Genomic DNA, 20654 nt, shown 5'->3' on the forward strand with positions numbered 1-20654 from the left:
TGAATGGTGTAGGTATGTAGGTAGGGATTTTATGTATGTATATACTAGGTTTGTATGTGTATGTGTGGTAAAACCCAGACCCTCACAGCTCAAGTTCTTTCATTCCTACCCCTCAAAGGAAAGCCTTGCTACAAGTTTGGTTTTTGTCCTTCTTATTTTTTCTCTATGATTTTATAGGCATAAAATATATTTATATTGGCATTAATGTAAACATAAACATGTTTAGCTATAGATATGTAAGAATATTTGTTTTATTTACAAAAATGGGATCATATTACAATTTCCATTTCCCATTTAACAATAAGATGTAGATAGTCAGATCTACATACATAGATCCAGATCAGCACATATAGCTCTATTTCACTCTGTTATAAGGGCATGGTACTTGGTATTCCACTGAATAGCTGTATCATTCTTCTATTAAGGGACATTTAAGTTCTTACTAGTTTTTGTTTGGTTTTTGTTTTATTTTGTTTTGCTATTACAAACAATATTCCAATGGCTTCCTTTGTACATAAATATTTTTACTTATCTGTTTTGCTATAATTTGTGTCTAATAATAGAATCTTATAGGTAAAACTTCTGGGTTATCGCATAGTATATTTTAAATGTTAATAAATGCTTCCCAATTGCCTTCTGTAAGTTTGTTCCAATTTATGTGCCCTCCCCGACAACAGTATGTGAGAATATTCTGATACTTTACTGGATTAGAAAATATTTCTATTACCTCAGAGATTACACTTGTAAGGATATAATCTCTGTTCATGGAGTAAACAGTGTGTGTGTGTGTGTGTGTGTGTGTGTGTGTGTGTGTGTGTAGGTTTGGTCATATTTTAAATGTGTTGGGAGTGTGGTCTACCTCCAACTCAAATGGTGTAAACTCCATAGTGACAAGTATTCTGTGGTGTCACGCATTCCATGGACAGCTCAGCAACTGTTTCCCTTGATGTTGAAAACAGCATTCTGCCAGAGTCTGTGCTGACAGACAACATTAGTCATCCAGTCTGTTCCACAGGGCTGAATTGTTTGTTGAAACAAGCCATTAGGAGTAATAAAGCAATGTGAGACTAAGATAATTTTTCTTGAGTTTGCTAATGTTAAACAAACACATACCCTGTCAAGGCAGCCAATAAGCAGTATGAGGCCTGCTGCTTACCTGTGCTCACAGGTGGCAGCAAAATCAATTAGCTTCTTCTACCCATGGCAAGTTAGTGATATTGATCCACTTTATAAAGCTACATGACATTAAATTGTTTTTCTTTTTTTTTTTGTAAAAAGGTATCTTTCATTCTGTATTTTTCACAGAAATTCTCACAGCTCTCTATGCTTCTTTGTACTAAAAGAAACTTGATTAATAGCCTAGTTTTCTCTAAGGTTCCCAAAAGACTTTTATCAAAACTATCTCACGTCTCACCACACCTGAGATCCATATGCAAATAATGTGCTGATCTTGGAGAAATTATATAAGACCAAAAATGGACCAGATGTCACCCTCATCTTTCAAATGAGGCAAGATATACATGACATCATTTAGTATCTTTGTATCAGTATCTTAAAAAAAAATTCAAAAAGTTGTACACAACTGAAATGTGCAGAAGTTATTGGTACAATAAATTATGGCACAGGCTAAGAATGGAATATTTTGCAGTCATTATTAGTAAAAAGTGATATTTTGGAAGAGTATCTTATGAAATGGAGACGTATTCATGGTAGGCTCTTTAGTTTACAAAAGAAGTATGTTGAAATGCAATATGTATAGTAGGATTTAATCCTGTACAACAAAATGTATTTAAATAACCAGAAATACCATTGTATATCAACAGATTGTTGCTGGGTAGTAGTATTGTGAGAGGTTTATATTTTCTTCCTTAAGTTTTTCCACATATTCTAAAATAAGTAGTACCAAATGTGCTTTATATAACACAAAAGGAAGAACATTTTAATCATCAAATGACGAGACATTGGTATAGGTTATCAAAGAAAGTTATAAAGCTTTCATTCTGGGGAAGGAGTGTTGAAGAAGATAATATATTTAAGCACATGTTCTTAACTATTTACAGGTAACTTGAACCTGATTATTTACATAAACTTTGGCATCAGACCTCGGTACAAATTCAAGCTCTGCTTCTTACAAGCTAAATTACTCTGGAGCAGTTGCATCACCAGTTTGAGCCACAATTTTCTTGTATCTATTAAATGAGTATAATAAAAGCATTCCTGTAGAGCTTCTGTGGGAATAAACATAATGTAAGTAAAATTAGTATTTAACATATAACTGGTACACACTAAGTATGGCAGAACTGGGATTTCTGTTCACCAAATCTATTTTCCTATCCTCCTAGGCAGACACTTAGTCTATATTTCTCAGCCTCGAATTACAGTGAAGGATGATAATTTTATGAAGTTGTGGCTATTGTAATGTAGGTAGATATAATGTATGCCAATTCCAGGTCTGGCCTATAAAAACCTCTTGCAAAATCCTTCATTCTTTCCATAGCTGCTACGTGGAAGTCAGTGCTACTAGGTGAAGGTGCAAGAGCCTCCAATAACCTGGGTTTTTAAATTACTAGATCAAACATTTTCCTATTGAATTCCTATGCTAATTCCTTCACCTATTGAACTTTACAAGAGCAACAAATTCTATTCCATTGGAACTCTTAAAATTATTTGTTATAGCATTTAGTGTTATTTTAAGTAATAAAGTGAGTGCTCAGTAAATAGAAACTGTAACCACTACTAATATCTCTCCTAATTTTAAGATTTCCCTACTTACAACTGCCTTAAAATACAAAGGAGTGGGGTGGGCATAGGGGCCAAAATTTAAAAGATAGTTGGTAATAAAGCTGGAATAGGATTTATGGTGACTGGCATGCTACCTGATTCTAAAAATAGGACTGTATTTCAGAAGAAGGAAAAGGTTATATAGAAATATGATCTAGTGAAGCAATTGCTTCAGAGAAGGTGCATGATATCATAGCCATATCCACCCTAAGGTCTGCACAAACCTCCTATACAAAGAGAAAGCTGATATATTTCAAAAAATATCTTCTAGGTGCTGTTATCCAGTTTGAGTATATGATCTTTTTCTTTTATGACAGTGCAGAATCAAACGGTTGCAAAAATGAAGTATGCATTGCCTTTGCCTCTAGAATGAGTCAGGAACTCAAAGGTCTGGCTAGTTGTGGTCATGAAAGGTTCCCTAGACTCATTCATTAGAGCAAGATGCCTTTCAGTGTTGAGGTAAGTTAATTCCAGCACATGTGTAGTTTGTAAGGCCCTTTGGGATGCAAAGCTCTCTGCAATTGTCAGATGTTCTTTAGATTATTAGACAGGAACTCAGGATAAAAGTGCTTCCAAATGCTACAAATCTCTAAGGATGTAGGCAGGTCTGTATAATAAAAATTGCAGTTAGCCATGCAAACCCTCTGCTACAGGCAGTATCACAAAAGTTCAGTTTTTGTTTGTCCTTCCTGTGAAGTATTACTCTTATTTAAGCATAGAATCTATGTCCTAGGTTGGTATACAATGTTTAGATGCTGATAGATTTAACTATTTTTAAAACCTTGGTGAAAATATCTCTACTGCTTCCAGACACTTGAAGTGAATATTTCAAATCCCCATGAGAATGATGTATGTAATTACATTACTGTATAATAAATGCAGTTGTGAGATGAAATGGAATAGGTTTCAGGAGAAGAGTCCAAGAATTTCAGTACATAATGATACATTCTCAGTTCTGCAGTTCAAAATGAGATACAATATGGCACAGACTTCCAATGATGATCCACATTAGAGGGAAAAAAGCCCCAAGCAATAGACTGATGGGATGAGTAGTAACAAAAATATCTGAATGCTACACTGTGATTATCAAATTCTGTACTTAATATAAGCACTACCATCCGCAAACAGGGTCAAAAGTTTAAAGGGAACATTGCAGAAAATTAGGCACCAGAGAAAGTTATAACTAACTAGGTCAAAAGTGTTCAGAGTGTCGAAAATCGAAACGTCTATAAAAGGGCAGGAAAATGTCACAAGCCTACAAGAAGCAAGTGATGACTCCATAACATCTGGTTATTATAAAAGACAGGATTGTTGGAAGTAAGCAAGAAAATTATTCCCAGTATTTAAAATGTAAAAATACAGATAGCATACCTGCCACAGAATTTTCTCCAAAATTAAATCCTAAATAAATTAAAGCAAATACCAGGCCAACAACTGTGAAAATTGTAATAAAGAAGGATCCCTGGGGGCGCTCCCAAGATGGCCGAATAGGAACAGCTCCAACCTCCAGCTCCCAGGGTGAGTGACACAGAAGACAGGTGATTTCTGCATTTTCAACTGAGGTACCGGGTTCATTTCACTGGGGCATATCAGACAGTCGGTGCTGGTCCGCAGGTGCAGCCCAACCAGCGAGAGCTAAAGCAGGGCGAGGCATCACCTCACCTGGGAAGCACAAGGGGGAAGGGAATTCCTTTTCCTAGTCAAAGGAAATTGAGACACACAACACCTGGAAAATTGGGTAACTCCCACTCTAATACTGCGCTTTACCAAGGGTCTTAGCAAACAGCACACCAGGAGATTATATCCCACACCTGGCCCAGAGGGTTCCACTCACATGGAGCCTCCCTCATTGCTAGCACAGCAGTCTGAGATCTAACTGCAAAGCGGCAGTGAGGCTGGGGGAGGGGCGCCAGCCATTGCTGAGGCTTAAGTAGGTAAACAAAGCCTCCAGGAAGCTCAAATTGGGTGGAGCCCACCAGAGCTCAAGGACGCTGGCCTGCCTCTGTACATCCTCCTCTGGGGACAGGGCATAGCTAAACAAAAAGCAGCAGAAACCTCAGCAGAGGTAAATGCCCCTGTCTGACAGCTTTGAAGAGAGCAATGGATCTCCCAGCACAGAGGTTAAGATCTGAGAATGGACAGACTGCCAGCTCAAGTGGGTCCCTGACCCCTGAGTAGCCTAACTGGGAGACATCCCCCACTAGGTGCAGACCGACACCTCACACCTCACACGGCGGGGTACACCCCTGAAACGAAGCTTCCAGAACAAGAATCAGACAGCAACATTCGCTGTTCAGCAATATTCTATCTTCTGCAGCCTCTGCTGCTGATACCCAGGCAAACAGGGTCTGGAGTGGACCTCAAGCAAACTCCAACAGACCTACAGCTGAGGGTCCTGAATGTTAAAAGGAAAACTAACAAACAGAATGGACACCCACACCAAAGCCCCATCAGTACATTACCATCATGAAAGACCAAAGGCAGATAAAACAACAAAGATGGGGAAAAAGCAAGACAGAAAAGCTGGAAATTCAAAAAATAAGAGCACATCTCCCCCTCCAAAGGAATGCAGCTCATCACCAGCAATGGAACAAAACTGGATGGAGAATGACTTTGACAAGTTGAGAGAAGAAGGTTTCACTGAATCAAACTTCTCAGAGCTAAAGGAGGAACTATGTAACCAGCGCAAAGAAACTAAAAACCTTGAAAAAAGAATGAATGAATGGATAACTAGAATAATCAATGCAGAGAAGACCTTAAAAGAACTGATAGAGATGAAAACCATAACATGAGAACTACGTGACAAATGCACAAGCTTCAGTAACCGACTCGATCAACTGGAAGAAAGAGTATCAGCAATTGGGGATCAAATGAATGAAATGAAATGAGAAGAGAAGTGTAGAGAAAAAAGAGGAAAAAGAAATGAACAAAGCCTCCAAGAAATATGGGATTATGTGAAAAGACCAAATCTACGTCTGATTGGTGTGCCTGAAAGTGACGGGGAAAATGGAACCAAGTTGGAAAACACGCTGCAGGATATCATCCAGGAGAACTTCCCCAACCTAGTAAGGCAGGCCAACACTCAAATTCAGGAAATACAGAGAATGCCACAAAGATACTCCTCGAGAAGAGCAACTCCAAGCCACATAATTGTCACATTCACAAAAGTTGAAATGAAGGAAAAAATGTTAAGAGCAGCCAGAGAGAAAAGGTCGGATTACACACAAAGGGAAGCCCATCAGACTAACAGCAGATCTCTCGGCAGAAAATCTCCAAGCCAGAAGAGAGTGGGGGCCAATATTCAACATTCTTAAAGGAAAGAATTTTCAACCCAGAATTTCATATGTAGCCAAACTAAGTTTCATAACTGAAGGAGAAATAAAATCCTTTACAGACAAGCAAATGCTTAGAGATTTTGTCACCACCAGGCCTGCCCTACAGGAGATCCTGAAGGAAGCACTAAACATGGAAAGGAAGAAGAGGTATCAGCCATTGCAAAACCATGTCAAAATGTAAAGTCCATCGATGCTAGGAAGAAACTGCATCAACTAGCGAACAAAATAACTAGCTAATATCATAATGACAGGATCAAGTTCACATATAACAATATTAACCTTAAATGTAAATGGACTAAATGCTCCAATTAAAAGATACAGACTGGCAAATTGGATAAAGAGTCAAGACCCATCAGTTTGCTGTATTCAGGAGACCCATCTCACATGCAGAGACACACATAGGCTCAAAATAAAGGGATGGAGGAAGATATACCAAGAAAATGGAAAGCAAAAAAAAGCAGGTGTTGCAATCCTAGTCTCTGATAAAACAGAATTTAAACCATCAAAGATCAAAAGAGACAAAGAAGGCCATTACATAATGGTAAAGGGATCAATTCATCAGGAAGAGCTAACTATCCTAAATATATATGCACCCAATACAGGAGCACCCAGATTCATAAAACAAGTCCTTAGAGACTTACAAAGAGACTTAGACTCCCACACAATAATAACGAGAGACTTTAACATCCCACTGTCAACATTAGACAGATTAACGAGACAGAAAGTTAATAAGGATATCCAGGATTTGAACTCAACTCAAGTGGGCCTAATAGACATCTACAGAACTCTCCACCCCAAATCAACAGAATATACATTCTTCTCAGCACCACATCACACTTATTCCAAAATTGACCACATAATTGGAAGTAAAGCACACCTCAACAAATGTAAAAGAACAGAAATTATAACAATCGGTCTCTCAGACCACAGTGCAATCAAACTAGAACTCAGGACTAAGAAACTCAATCAAAACCGCTCAACTACATGGAAACTGAACAACCTGCTCCTGAATGACTACTGGGTACATAATGAAATGAAGGCAGAAATAAAGATGTTCTTTGAAACCAATGAGAACAAAGACACAACATACCAGAATCTCTGGGAAACATTTAAAGCAGTACGTAGAGGGAAATTTATAGCACTAAATGCCCACAAGAGAAAGCTGGAAAGATCTAAAATTGACACCCTAACATCACAATTAAAAGAATAGAGAAGCAAGAGCAAACACATTCAAAAGCTAGCAGAAGGCAAGAAATAACTAAGATCAGAGCAGAACTGAAGGAGATAGAGACACAAAAAACCCTCCAAAAAATCGATGAATCCAGGAGCTGGATTTTGAAAAGATCGACAAAATTGATAGACCACTAGCAAGACTAATAAAGAAGAAAAGACAGAAGAGTCAAATAGACACACAAAAAAAGATAAAGGGGATATCACCACCGACCCCACAGAAATACAAACTACCATCAGAGAATACTATAAACACCTCTGTGCAAATAAACTAGAAAACCTAGAAGAAATGGATAATCTCCTGGACACTTACACTCTCCCAAGACTAAACCAGGAAGAAGTTGAATCCCTGAATAGACGAATAACAGGCTCTGAAATTGAGGCAATAATTAATAGCCTACGAACCAAAAAAAGTCCAGGACCAGACGGATTCACAGCCGAATTCTACCAGAGGTACAAGGAGGAGTTGGTACCATTCCTTTTGAAACTATTCCAATCAATAGAAAAAGAGGGAATCCTCCCTAACTCATTTTATGAGGCCAACATCATCCTGATACGAAAGCCTGACAGAGATACAACAAAAAAAGAGAATTTTAGACCAATATCCCTGATGAACATCGATGCAAAAATCCTCAATAAAATACTGGCAAACCGAATCCAGCAACACATCAAAAAGCTTATCCACCAAGATCAAGTGGGCTTCATCCCTGGGATGCAAGGCTGGTTCAACATATGCAAATCAATAAATGTAATCCAGCATATAAACAGAACCAAAGACAAAAACCACATGATTATCTCAACAGATGCAGAAAAGGCCTTTGACAAAATTCAACAGTCCTTCATGCTAAAAACTCTCAATAAATTCGGTATTGATGAAACGTATCTCAAAATAATAAGAGCCATTTATGACAAACCCACAGCCTATATCATACTGAATGGGCAAAAACTGGAAGCATTCCCTTTGAAAACTGGCACAAGACAGGGATGTCCTCTCTCACCACTCCTATTCAACATAGTGTTGGAAGTTCTGGTTAGGGCAATCAGGCGAAAGAAATAAATCAAGGGTATTCAGGTAGGAAAAGAAGTCAAATTGTCCCTGTTTGCAGATGACATGATTGTATATTTAGAAAACCCCATCATCTCAGCCCAAAATCTCCTTAAGCTGATAAGCAACTTCAGCAAAGTCTCAGGATACAAAATCAATGTGCAAAAATCACAAGCATTCTTATATACCAGTAACAGACAAACAGAGAGCCAAATCATGAATGAACTCCCATTCACAATAGCTTCAAAGAGAATAAAATTCCTAGGAATTCAACTTACAAGGGATGTCAAGGACCTCTTCAAGGAAAACTACAAACCACTGCTCAGTGAAATAAAAGAGGACACAAACAAATGGAAGAACATACCATGCTCATGGATAGGAAGAATCAATATTGTGAAAATGGCCATACTGCCCAAGGTAATTTATAGATTCAATGCCATTCCCATTAAGCTACCAATGACTTTCTTCACAGAATTGGAAAAAACTGCTTTAAAGTTCATATGGAACCAAAAAAGAGCCTGCATTGCCAAGACAATCCTAAGCCAAAAGAATAAAGCTGGAGGCATCATGCTACCTGACTTCAAACTATACTACAAGGCTACAGTAACCAAAACAGCATGGTACTGGTACCAAAACAGAGATATAGACCAATGGAACAGAACAGAGCCCTCAGAAATAATACCACACATCTACAGCCATCTGATCTTTGACAAACCTGAGAGAAACAAGAAATGGGGAAAGGATTCCCTATTTAATAAATGGTGCTAGGAATACTGGCTAGCCATAAGTAGAAAGCTGAAACTGGATCCTTTCCTTACTCCTTATATGAAAACTAATTCAAGATGGATTAGAGACTTAAATGTTAGAGCTAAAACCATAAAAACCCTAGAAGAAAACCTAGGTAATACCATTCAGGACATAGGTATGGGCAAGGACTTCATGTCTAAAACACCAAAAGCAACGGCAACAAAAGCCAAAATTGACAAATGGGATCTCATTAAACTAAAGAGCTTCTGCACAGCAAAGGAAACTACCATCAGAGTGAACAGGCAACCTACAGAATGGGAGAAAATTTTTGCAGTCTACTCATCTGACAAAGCCCTAATATCCAGAACCTATAAAGAACTCAAATTTACAAGAAAAAAAAAAAAAAACCATCGAAAAGTGGGCAAAGGATATGAACAGACAGTTCTCAAAAGAAGACATTCATACAACCAACAGACACATGAAAAAATGCTCATCACTCGCCATCAGAGAAATGCAAATCAAAACCACAATGAGATACCATCTCACACCAGTTAGAATGGCAATCATTAAAAATCAGGAAACAACAGGTGCTGGAGAGGATGTGGAGAAATAGGAACACTTTTACACTGTTGGTGGGACTGTAAACTAGTTCAACCATTGTGGAAAACAGTGTGGCAATTCCTCATGGATCTAGAACGAGAAATACCATTTGACTCAGCCATCCCACTACTGGGGATATACCCAAAGGATTATAAGTCATGCTGCTATAAAGACACATGCACACGTATGTTTATTGCAGCACTATTCACAATAGCAAAGACTTGAAATCAACCCAAATGTCCATCAGTGACAGACTGGATGAAGAAAATGTGGCACATATACACCATGGAATACTACGCAGCCATAAAAAAGGATGAGTTCGTGTCCTTTGTAGGGACATGGATGCCGCTGGAAACCATCATTCTCAGCAAACTATCGCAAGAACGGGAAACCAAATACCACATGTTCTCACTCATAGGTGGGAAGTGAACAATGAGATCACTTGGACACAGGAAGGGGATCATCACACACCGGATCCTATTGTGGGGAGGGGTGGGGGGAGGGATAGCATTAGGAGATATACCTAATGTAAATGACGAGTTAATGGGTGCAGCACACCAACATGGCACATGTATACATATGTAACAAACCTGCACATTGTGCACATGTACCCTAGAACTTAAAATTTAATTAAAAAAAAAAAAAAAAAAAAGAAGGATCCCCTTCCTCAATACTTTTTCCCCATTTTTTCTGCTGCCTGCCAGGCCTCTAACTTCCTGTTGTGAAATTGCTACTTATTGTCATTTAAAAACCTAATTGTGATTTGTTTAAAATGTGCTTTTTACAATTTAGAATGAAAGCTACTTAATTATCTTTGTATTTCTTTACTCCTTGATTTAATGGGTCATTGCTTTAGATTTATTAACTAAACTTCACATCTTTGTTATTTATGAAAGATCTATTTTATAGAAAAATCATTGTTTTAAAAGCATGTAAGAAGTCCTCTCTTGCTATTATCTACACATATAGCTCATCAAATAGACATATCTGATCATTCTGAAGGGGACTTAAAGGAAAAAAATATAAAAGACCATTTGGGCTAGGAAGCTTTATCTGGTGCCCGTGATCGGGCAAAGGAACTATTGGGGTTCATGAGTAGTCCAAATAAATAGCATACTTCTTCAGCACCTTAATTTCCTGTAAAAGCTATTTTATAGAATATGGCTTAGTTTAAAAATTAAACAGCTTCTTAGTGTTTAACTTCAGAATTACTTTGCTCTTGCCACCCAATCTTAACAGCAGAGGACTGGGAGAAGTGTCCCCACACGGGAGCGGATGAGAATGCATCCACTTTGCAGGAAGGCCAACTAACTAGGAAAAAGCAGAACCTGAATAAACTTTGCTCAATTTATTGGTTTCATATTTACTAATTAAATGTGTCTAGCAGAGGAATGAGTTAGAGGAAAAGTCAGGAATGATATGACTAGTACAACTTTCTACATAGAAAAAAAAATCAGAGCTGGGAATAAGCATTCCCAGCTTACAGTTTCAAAAATAAGCAGTCTTTTTGAAGAGTAGCTTGCCAACTCAAATCTAGAAACATCAATCTCCAACCATCTTTGCTGCCGCCGCCTGATGATGCAGCACTGGAAACCAAAACTCAGCATCTTGATGTGTTTTAACGTATCGGCCTTCAAAGAACAGCCAAGTACAATTTTTGAAAACACAAAAATCAGTCAGCTGATAATTGGCCTGGATGGTGTTCCATTCAGGATCCTGGTAGGGGACAGAATTCATTCAGATGGTTTAAATAAACATACTTTAATGAGTGTATTACTTCTAAGGGTGTGGGCAGTAATAAGGGAACAAATAACAAATACTGGGGCACCTCAACTCCAATAATGGTGGGACATTAGTAGCACTTTTAGGTCAGAGGAAAAGAGTTTCAATTACAAGGGTTTGGAAGGTGAAAGTAAAGTGAAGTAGAGGCATTTCTTCCCTTCTCCCTCCCTGCCTCAGCTTCACCCTACCTCCATTTTCCAATCTCTTTTTGACCCCCATTGACTGAAGCCCATAGAAACTGGAGAATAAGGGATCTGAAAGGACAGTTATTCGGGGTCAGCCTCCCAAGGCACAGAGTGTGACAGAGATGAGTGAAGAATGAATCTGAAGGTCAAATGGAGAACAACTAGCAGAGACAAATTTTACTCAAGAAGAAATATATAATCCTAGAAATTTTATTTGTGGTCAATATAAATTCTGCAAACTAATTTTTAGAGTGATATTGTTGAAAGGACCTAATTCCAGCTCTAACTCTCAGACAAACTTTGCCCCAACTGATGCAAACAGATGGATGTCTATTCATCCACCTCATAAACGTCACCAAAGGGATATGCTATGATTTCCCATAATAAAACAATTGTAGCCATTTTTTTTCAACTAATTTGGTAGATGTTTGTCTTTTTTCACTCCTAGTAGATTATATGGTATGCATTTTTATGTGTATTTTAAGTAATTTCACCACTACATACTCTGTGTATTCATTTTCTATTTCTGCATAATAAATTCTCTCAAAATGAGCAACTTAAAACAGCACAAATCTTATTATTTCATAGTTTCCGTAGATCAAAAATCCACCGGAATATGATTTCAGGTACTCGGTTCAGGATACCACAGGCTGAAATTCATGTGTTGGCCAAGCTGAGTTCTTATTTGGAGACTGTGAGGAAAACTCTTCTACCAATCTCATTCTTCTTATTGGCAGTTTTGGTCCTTGTGTGTGTAGGATTAAGATCTTCATTTCTTTATTGGCTATCATTCAGGGGCCACTTTCAGCTCCTAGAGGTCACCCACATTCCTTGCCACATGGCCCCTTCTTTCTTCAAGCCATCAACAGTGCACCAAATATTTTTCATGCTTCAAATCTCTGACTTCCTCAGTCTGACTTCTAAGCTCAGATTTAAAGGGCTCATATGATGAAGTCAAGCTCATTAGAATCATTTTTATATCATAAGGTCAACTAAATTGAGACCTTAATTACTTATGCAAAATCCCGTTTGCCATGTAATGTAACATAATAAAGAAAATTCTGTCTTATCAAATTCACAGGTTTCACATACACTCAAGGGGAGGAAATTACACAGTTCACAAACACCAGAGGGAAAAAATCGGGGAAGCTGTCTTAGAATTCTGCATACCACACTATGGGATGTCAGTATATTCTTATTAGTATAATCTAGTATTTTTCTCCCTTAATTCTAAATTTCTGTGCCTTTCAAGTATTCAGTAAAACAAAGCTCATTATATCATCATTTTTAAAATGAACCATTTTGTTCTTACAAACTTCATAAACCATATCTCATAATTTTTGAACCTCTGATCAAGTAATTCCAACTCCTTTAATGTTTTTTCATATGTTTACTTTTTCAAACACATTCATATTTCAATTTATAGTCTCTTAATCTTCATTTTTTTATATCCCTCTTACATTGGTGAGTCAATGTTTGTTCTTAAAGTCACTTACAGTGGAACAGTTCTTTAATATGTTTGCAAGTCTTCTTGAACAGCTGATTCTTATTCTAATTATTGCTTTAGTCCTTTAAAAAGGAAGCCATGGCCATTAGAAAACTAAATTTAATCATTAAGGAAATCTTTTATTATCCAGTTCCTCAAAATATTGATGAAATATCGTAGTTGTAACAGAGGGAGTAAGTAGACGGGATAGTGCTAGAAACCGAGATGTTGGCACTCAGTTAGCTTTCATGGTGTCACTCAGTTACCAAGTGATGCTGGAGAGTGTCTGAGACTTTTGTTTATCACAATTACCTCATCTGTGCAAGTGATTTTCATGATTTCCTATTCTTGCTAACACTTCTTAATTGTCCTTGAGATAACAGAAAACCAAATCTATGAATAGGTGTATTGAATTCAGTATTTTTTAACTAAAATTAAATAATCAGTTGAAAATTACCTAAGGTAACAATTGAATTACAGTAAAAACTAATCTGAAAGCAGAAGTTTCTTGTTTGTCTCCATGGATGATTGATAGGTTCATACTATTGGCTCCCTAAGATCTGTAAATTAGGGTTCAAATGGTAAGAAAAAATAAAATTTGCTCCAGAAATTATCATATAATCCAACTGCCAATGATTACATTGTTCTGGATAATTGTATTTGACAGTCTATAACACACCATCCCTCTGTGAGGGAAGACATGTCAAGAACGGATGCACTGTTTTGGCAGAAATTGCTGTTATTCTACAAGATTTACATTTACATTCATGCCTTGAGGTGCTCCAAAGAGAAAACATTCATACAAATTTTTTTTTTTTTTTTTTTGAGACAGAGTCTTGCTATGTCACCCACGCTGGAGTGCAGTGGCGCGATCTAGATCACTGCAAGATCCGCCTCCCGGGTTCACGCCATTCTCCTGCCTCAGCCTCCCGAGTAGCTGGGGCTACAGGCACCCGCCATCGCACCCGGTTAATTTTTTTCTATTTTTACTGGAGACGGGGTTTCACCATGTTAGCCAGGATGATCTCGATCTCCTGATCTCGTGATCCACCCACCTCGGCCTCCCAACGTGCTGGGATTACAGGCGTGAGCCACCGCGCCCAGTCCATACAAAATATTTTTAATGTTTTCTAATCCATTTGGTACAGGATTAGCTTTTGCTATGAAACATAGGGTATCACAATTAAAACCAACTCTAGGCTGGGCACAGTAGCTCTCACCTGTACTTTCAGCACTTTAGGAGGCTAAGGGGGAGGATCGATCACATGAGGCCAGGAGTTCAAGAGAAGCCTGAATGACATAGTGAGACCCTATCTCTACAAAAAATTTTAAAAAATTAGCCAGACATGGTGCTGTGCTACTGTGGTCTTAGCTACTTGGGAGGCTGAAGTAGGAGGATTGTCTGAACCCAGGAGTTCAAGATTGCAGTGAGATATGATTGCACCACTGCACTCCAGCCTGGGTGACAGAGTGAGATCCTGTCTGAAAACAAAACCAAAAATAAAAACCAATCTTAGTTGTGTTTTCCAGGCTGTGTTAAACTACTGAATGACTTGAGCAAAACAAAACAAAACAAAAAAGTCCTCTTAGTCAATATGCAATATAAAAAAACGTTCAGCAACTCTTACTTGGGAGATTTTTATATAAGGAGTATGTTAGTAAATAAATACGACGTAAAATTGAACGGAAGTGTGCTGAGTTGTTTTTCTACAGAAGACAAAAGACACACAAATAGATGATAGGAGAGAGAGTCATTAAACTGAGTCATTTGTTCAAGTCCAAGCCAGATCAGTAGTAACCAAGAGCTATTACTAAGTGATGACGTGCTTTGACCTATGAGAAATAAGCCTGTCCAGTTGCTAAACTACATGGATTGGCACTATATTTTGGAGTAAATGAGCACAGGTGCTTAACATCCTCCTCGCCTCTAGGGATTGACCTTTTCCAATGGGGTTTTGGTCCATTGATATAACAATGGGGAAAATTGCAATCAGACACCTTTGTGTGACTTTCTATAGGCAGTTGCCCCATAAATCAAATTTCAATTGACCCAGGATTATCTAAAAAGGTTGATCAAATTAGTATACTTAAGAATGAATAATGTATGGTCCCATTTCCCAAATGAATTGGAGAAAACTTTACAGAGAGACAAAAGGGAAAGACAAAAAATGCTAATCAATGTTCTAGCAGCCACCTGTGAGTGACTAAGAATCATTAATTAAAATTCCATTCAACTATAAAAAATGCAATTACTGTGACTCCAATTGTTAACTTTCATTACAGGCAAGAGGAATCAGAAACACACATATACAGATACAAAGGAAAAATAACTTGCTTCTGATCTGTAAACTAGTGCATGCATGTGCACGTGCACACACAAACACACTAACCAGATGGGGTTAAAATTTTTTCTGTGGTAAAACTACTATTGACAGATTCGAACTCCAGTTTCTATCATTAGGTCACCCTAAAGGAATAGAACCAGAAGATTGCAGAATTGCGGCCTTCGATTCTCCTCTCTAAGTAGACTGAGTACACTTGAAGACAACAATATGGGCATTCATTAGATGAAATTTGGAAGACAAAGCTGAGGTTGAAAATTACATTTCTTTTGACTAAACTTAGGCAGGACATTTAGTCTAGCATTCACCACAGGTCTCATTGGTCCCTACTACCTGTACCAGACTTTCCACAGGCACACTACATGCGTGGCCATTAAGGTTTTTAGTTTGCATTCCCAGGAATAAATTGATTTCTCACTTTGATAACATGCTGTGCTACTTCTGGCTTTTACATTAAAACCCTTAGAGGACGGATGATAAGTATGGTTACAGAACACACTGTCTGAGTTTCAAATCTGGCTTATTCACTTAATAAATGCTATAGTTTGGATATTCATCCACCCCACGATATCTCACACTGAAATTTAATCCCCATTGATGGAGATGAGGCCTAATTGGAGCTGTTTGGGTCATGTGGGTGGATTCCTCATGAATGGCTTGATGTCGTCCTCAAAGTAATGAGTGAGTTCTTGCTCTATTAGTTCCCGTGAGAGCTGGTTGTTAAAAAGAGCCTGGCACCTCCACTCTCTTTCTCTTGCTTCCTATCTCACCATGTGATCTCTGCACAGTTGACCCCACTTTGTCATCTGCCATGAGTAGAAGCAGCCTGAGTCCCTCAACAGAAGCCAAGCAGATGCTGGCACCATGCTTCTTGTACAGCATACACAACATGAGCCAAATAAAGTTATTTTCTTTATAAATTACCCAACCTCAGGTAATCCTTGAAAACAATACTAAATGGACTAAAACAGTAACTATGTGACTACTTTATACCAGAGACTCAAAATTTCTGAGCCTTAGTTTCTATGACTATAAAATGGGGAGGGAGATAATATTAATATCTAATTCACAGGGTTATTGTGAGTATTCAAGTGTGGTTAAAATACTGCCTGGAGCATAGTAAGTACTATGAAAGTGTTTGTTATTACTTTCTTTTAAGAAAGTGGTAGGGTACTTTTGAACTACTTGGAGGCTAAATAGTGGTGACAAAGGAGGACAGAGGAAGCCAAAAGAGAAAAAGTCTTAATCTGATTAATTATATGTGGGTCAAAAATAAATACCAGCACCAATGAATATGAGGTAAGACAAGTGTTTTGCTAAATTAAGATATTAAATCTTATTTCAAATTATTTGAGCCTTCTATAAGATTTTAAGTGGGACTAATTCTCCCACTGAAGGCAACTTTTTATTCATTTCATTGTCAGCATAAATGACTTTCATTCATCTGAATGCAATCATGAGATCTATCTGACAGTTTCATCTCCCAAAGAAATTGTTTTTTATTACATGTGCTTTTATCATGTAAGTTTTCTTGCATTGAAAATCAAGACATGCCCAAAAACAATCTAATTTTGGGTTTTACTTTTAATGGAGGCTTTAATGTCAATAATTTGTCGAGGAATACAGAGTAATTTAGAAGCCTATTTCAGAGTGATTGAGAAAATATTCATTCATGCCAGCAATATTCCAGTATTCTTTGTTTGAGACATCCATGGAAATGGTTTGAGTAGCTTATTCTAGTAATTTCCCAAGCTGGTGAAAAGAATTCACCATGAATCACAATAGCAGTGTTTTTAAATAGAGCCATAGAAAATAAGGTATCAAATTTCTATATGTGATGTATGGTCTCCTCTAGTGTGGGAAAGGAAGATGCTATATCAGTAAACAAGAACAGTGAGGGGAATAATAAACCTCAAAGCTCTGTGGCCTAAGACAATAAAGGTTTTATTTTTTGCTCATGCTATGTATACAACACAGGTCAGAAGGAGGCTCTGCTTTTTGGAATCATTCAGGAACCCACGCTGACAGAGACTCTGTTTCAACAGTGTAACAGAGGGAAGGAAATGTGAAGATTATGCACTGGCTATTAAAGTGTTTGCCTTGAAAAGACACATGTTGGTTCTGCTCACATTTCATTAGCTACAATCAGTCACATGGCCATGCTTAACTTCAAGGGGACTGAAAAGTGCAATCCTACCATGTGCTGAGAATGATAAGGTCTGGAATAGTTATGAACAACCCTGATTACCACCACAGATGTTCATCTAATTTACAGGAAAATTAGAAGTCTGTGTAAGATTGCTGCACTTTTAGAAAAATTAGGTCTGATTGTTTTTGTTTCAATACCCTTTCTTAGCCTGGGTTCCCAGAAAGTAAAGTCTGAGGCAAGTGCTCTATGCTACTAACAGTATTGGAATGTACAACTTCAGGATAGCAAGGGCAAGGGGAAAAGGTAGGGTAATAAGAAGAGTAAATATTAGAGCATGCATTAATATATGGTGTTGGTGGGCATCAAGCCTGTATTAGTCCGTTTTCATGCTGCTGCTAAAGACGTATCTGAGACTGGGCAATTTACAAAAGAAAGGTTTATGGACTTAACAGTTCCACGTGGCTGGGGAGTCCTCACAATCATGGCAGAAGGTAAAAGGCATGTATCGCACAGGTGGCAGACATGAGAAGAGAGTTTGTGCAGGGAAACTCCCCTTTTTAAAACCATCAGATCTTGAGAGATGTATTCACTATCACAAGAACAGCATGGGAAAGACCTGCCCCCATGACTGAGTTACCTCCCACTGTGTTCCTCCCACAACACATGGAAATTAAACATGAGATTTGGTTGAGGACACAACCAAACCATATCATTTCACCTCTGCCCCCCTCCCAAATCTCATGCCCTCACATTTCAAAACAATCATGTCTTCCCCACAGTCCCTCAAATCCTTATTTCAGCATTAACTCAAAAGTTCACAGTCCAAAGTTTCATCCGACGCAAGGCAATTCCCTTCTGCCTATGAGCCTGCAAAATCAAAAGCAAGTTAGTCACTTCCTAAATACAATGCAGTACAGGCATTGGGTAAATAGAGCCATTCCAAATTGGAGAAATTGGCCAAAACAAAGGGGTTACAGGCCCCATGCAAGTCCAAAATCTAGTGGGGCAGTCAAATCTTAAAGCTCCAAAATGCTCTCCTTTGAGTCCATGTCTCACATCCAGGTCACACTGATATAAGAGGTGGGTTCTCATCGTTTTGGGCAGCTCCACCCCTGTGGCATTGTTGGGTATAACCTCCCTCCCGGCTGCTTTCATGGGTTGACATTGAGTGTCTGTGACATTTTCAGGTGCACGATGCAAGCTGTTGGTGGATCTATCATTCTAGCATCTGGAGGACGGTAGCCTCTTCTCTCAGCTCCACAAGGTGGTGTCCCAGTAGGGACTCTGTGTGGGTTCTCTGACTCCACATTTCCCTTCTGCATTGCCCTAGCAGAGGTTCTCCATGACCCACTCCCCCAAATAGGAAACTTTTAAAATTATCTGATACTCAATAAATGTTGGTTAATTAAGCAATATTTTGCATGTATAATGTTTATAAGACAGTCATTTTCTAAAGGGAAACTAAACCTGTCATTTTGGTAGGAGAAATTTAAAAATAAAATATTAATCAGTAAGACTGAATCATTTCAAAATCTCTAACGTCTCACAATCAGTGGGGAAAAATTCAAAAATTCCAAAAGAAGAGTTTTACAACGTGGAGAAATAAAAAGGACATGAAGTGGTAATAATGATATGCTAACATAGGTACATATTAGGCCTGATGGCAAAGGGGTGAGAACTATCTCACAGGTTTCCACCCCAATTTCAAGCTTTGCTAATTCATAAAAATTCATTTTTAGAAAATGGTATCATTGAAAATCTTCTCAGCTTAAATGTTTAAAATTTTATCTAGCTGTAAATCAATCATCCCTTTATTTAAAGAGCTATGAAAATTTTTCTTAATATATAAAGGGAAAATTTGTATCTAAATCTAGCAAATATTTTCACTGGTTAAATGCAAAAAAAAAAATCTTGTTTTCTTTCTTCCTGTAATCTGACAGCTGGTAGACAAAGAAAAAGAGAATAATAAGTTTTAATTATACCTTTCAAAACCCAACAGATTTGAACGCTATTCAGGAATTACATGAGAGAATTCTCAGCATTAACTTGTGGGTGGTTAAGAGATGTTAGCTCTCATTCTTGAGGGCAAGATGGCCAAATCTGTGAGTTGAACCACAAAACTATAATTCCCAAATTTGCAAGCCTTTATAATGATTATTTTCTTCAGGAGTGTCCTATGTCTGTTTTTTTCTCTCTCTTTTTTTCCTTAAGATGGTTCAATCAAGGCATCAACACTTTAAATCATCACACAGCTCTTCTCCAATTACATCAACCAACATCAGATGTGAAAACAGAGCACACATCAAGCAAAAAGATGGGATTATAATATCTTCCACTTTAGCCAGGGAGTCAAGCAGAGCGAAGAATGAGAGCATGCACAAGAGAGATGGTGTAAATAGTCTTTTATGACTCATTCCTTGACTTTGAGAAAAAAAGAATATTGCATTTGTTAATTCTAAAGTTTAGAAATGAATCTGGAAGCAGACGTTGGCAAGATGGCCGAAAAGGACATTCGATCACTTGTCTCCCCACAAAACCATCAGTGTAAACAATCATACAAATGCAAAAATAACTTCCAAAGAGCTAAGGGAACCAGGTGAGAGATTACAGCATCTGGGAATAGTAAAGAAATAAGAAAAACATATTCAAGATAATAGGAACAACAGTTTGCATTATCATTATAACCCCTTCCGCAACCCCAGGTAGCACATCAAGGCTAGAGACACCCTCCTCTTGAAAGAAGGAAGTGAGCATTGGACTTTGCCTCAGACTCTAATATAAGACTCACCACAGTAAAACCCAGTGCCAGGACCTCATGGCCCCAGACTCTAGTCCAGTATCCATGAGCTGAACTTCTAGGCCCGCCCCACTACCAGGCCAACCCTAGCAGCCCTCAGCTTCAGACCAGCCCCAGCACTCAGCCAGCCCCTGTGATTTCAGAGTTTATATGTATTCCAGCATCATGGAAGGCC

Source organism: Macaca mulatta, chromosome X, assembly GCF_049350105.2.
Source record: "Macaca mulatta isolate MMU2019108-1 chromosome X, T2T-MMU8v2.0, whole genome shotgun sequence".
Classification (NCBI taxonomy): Eukaryota; Metazoa; Chordata; class Mammalia; order Primates; family Cercopithecidae; genus Macaca; species Macaca mulatta.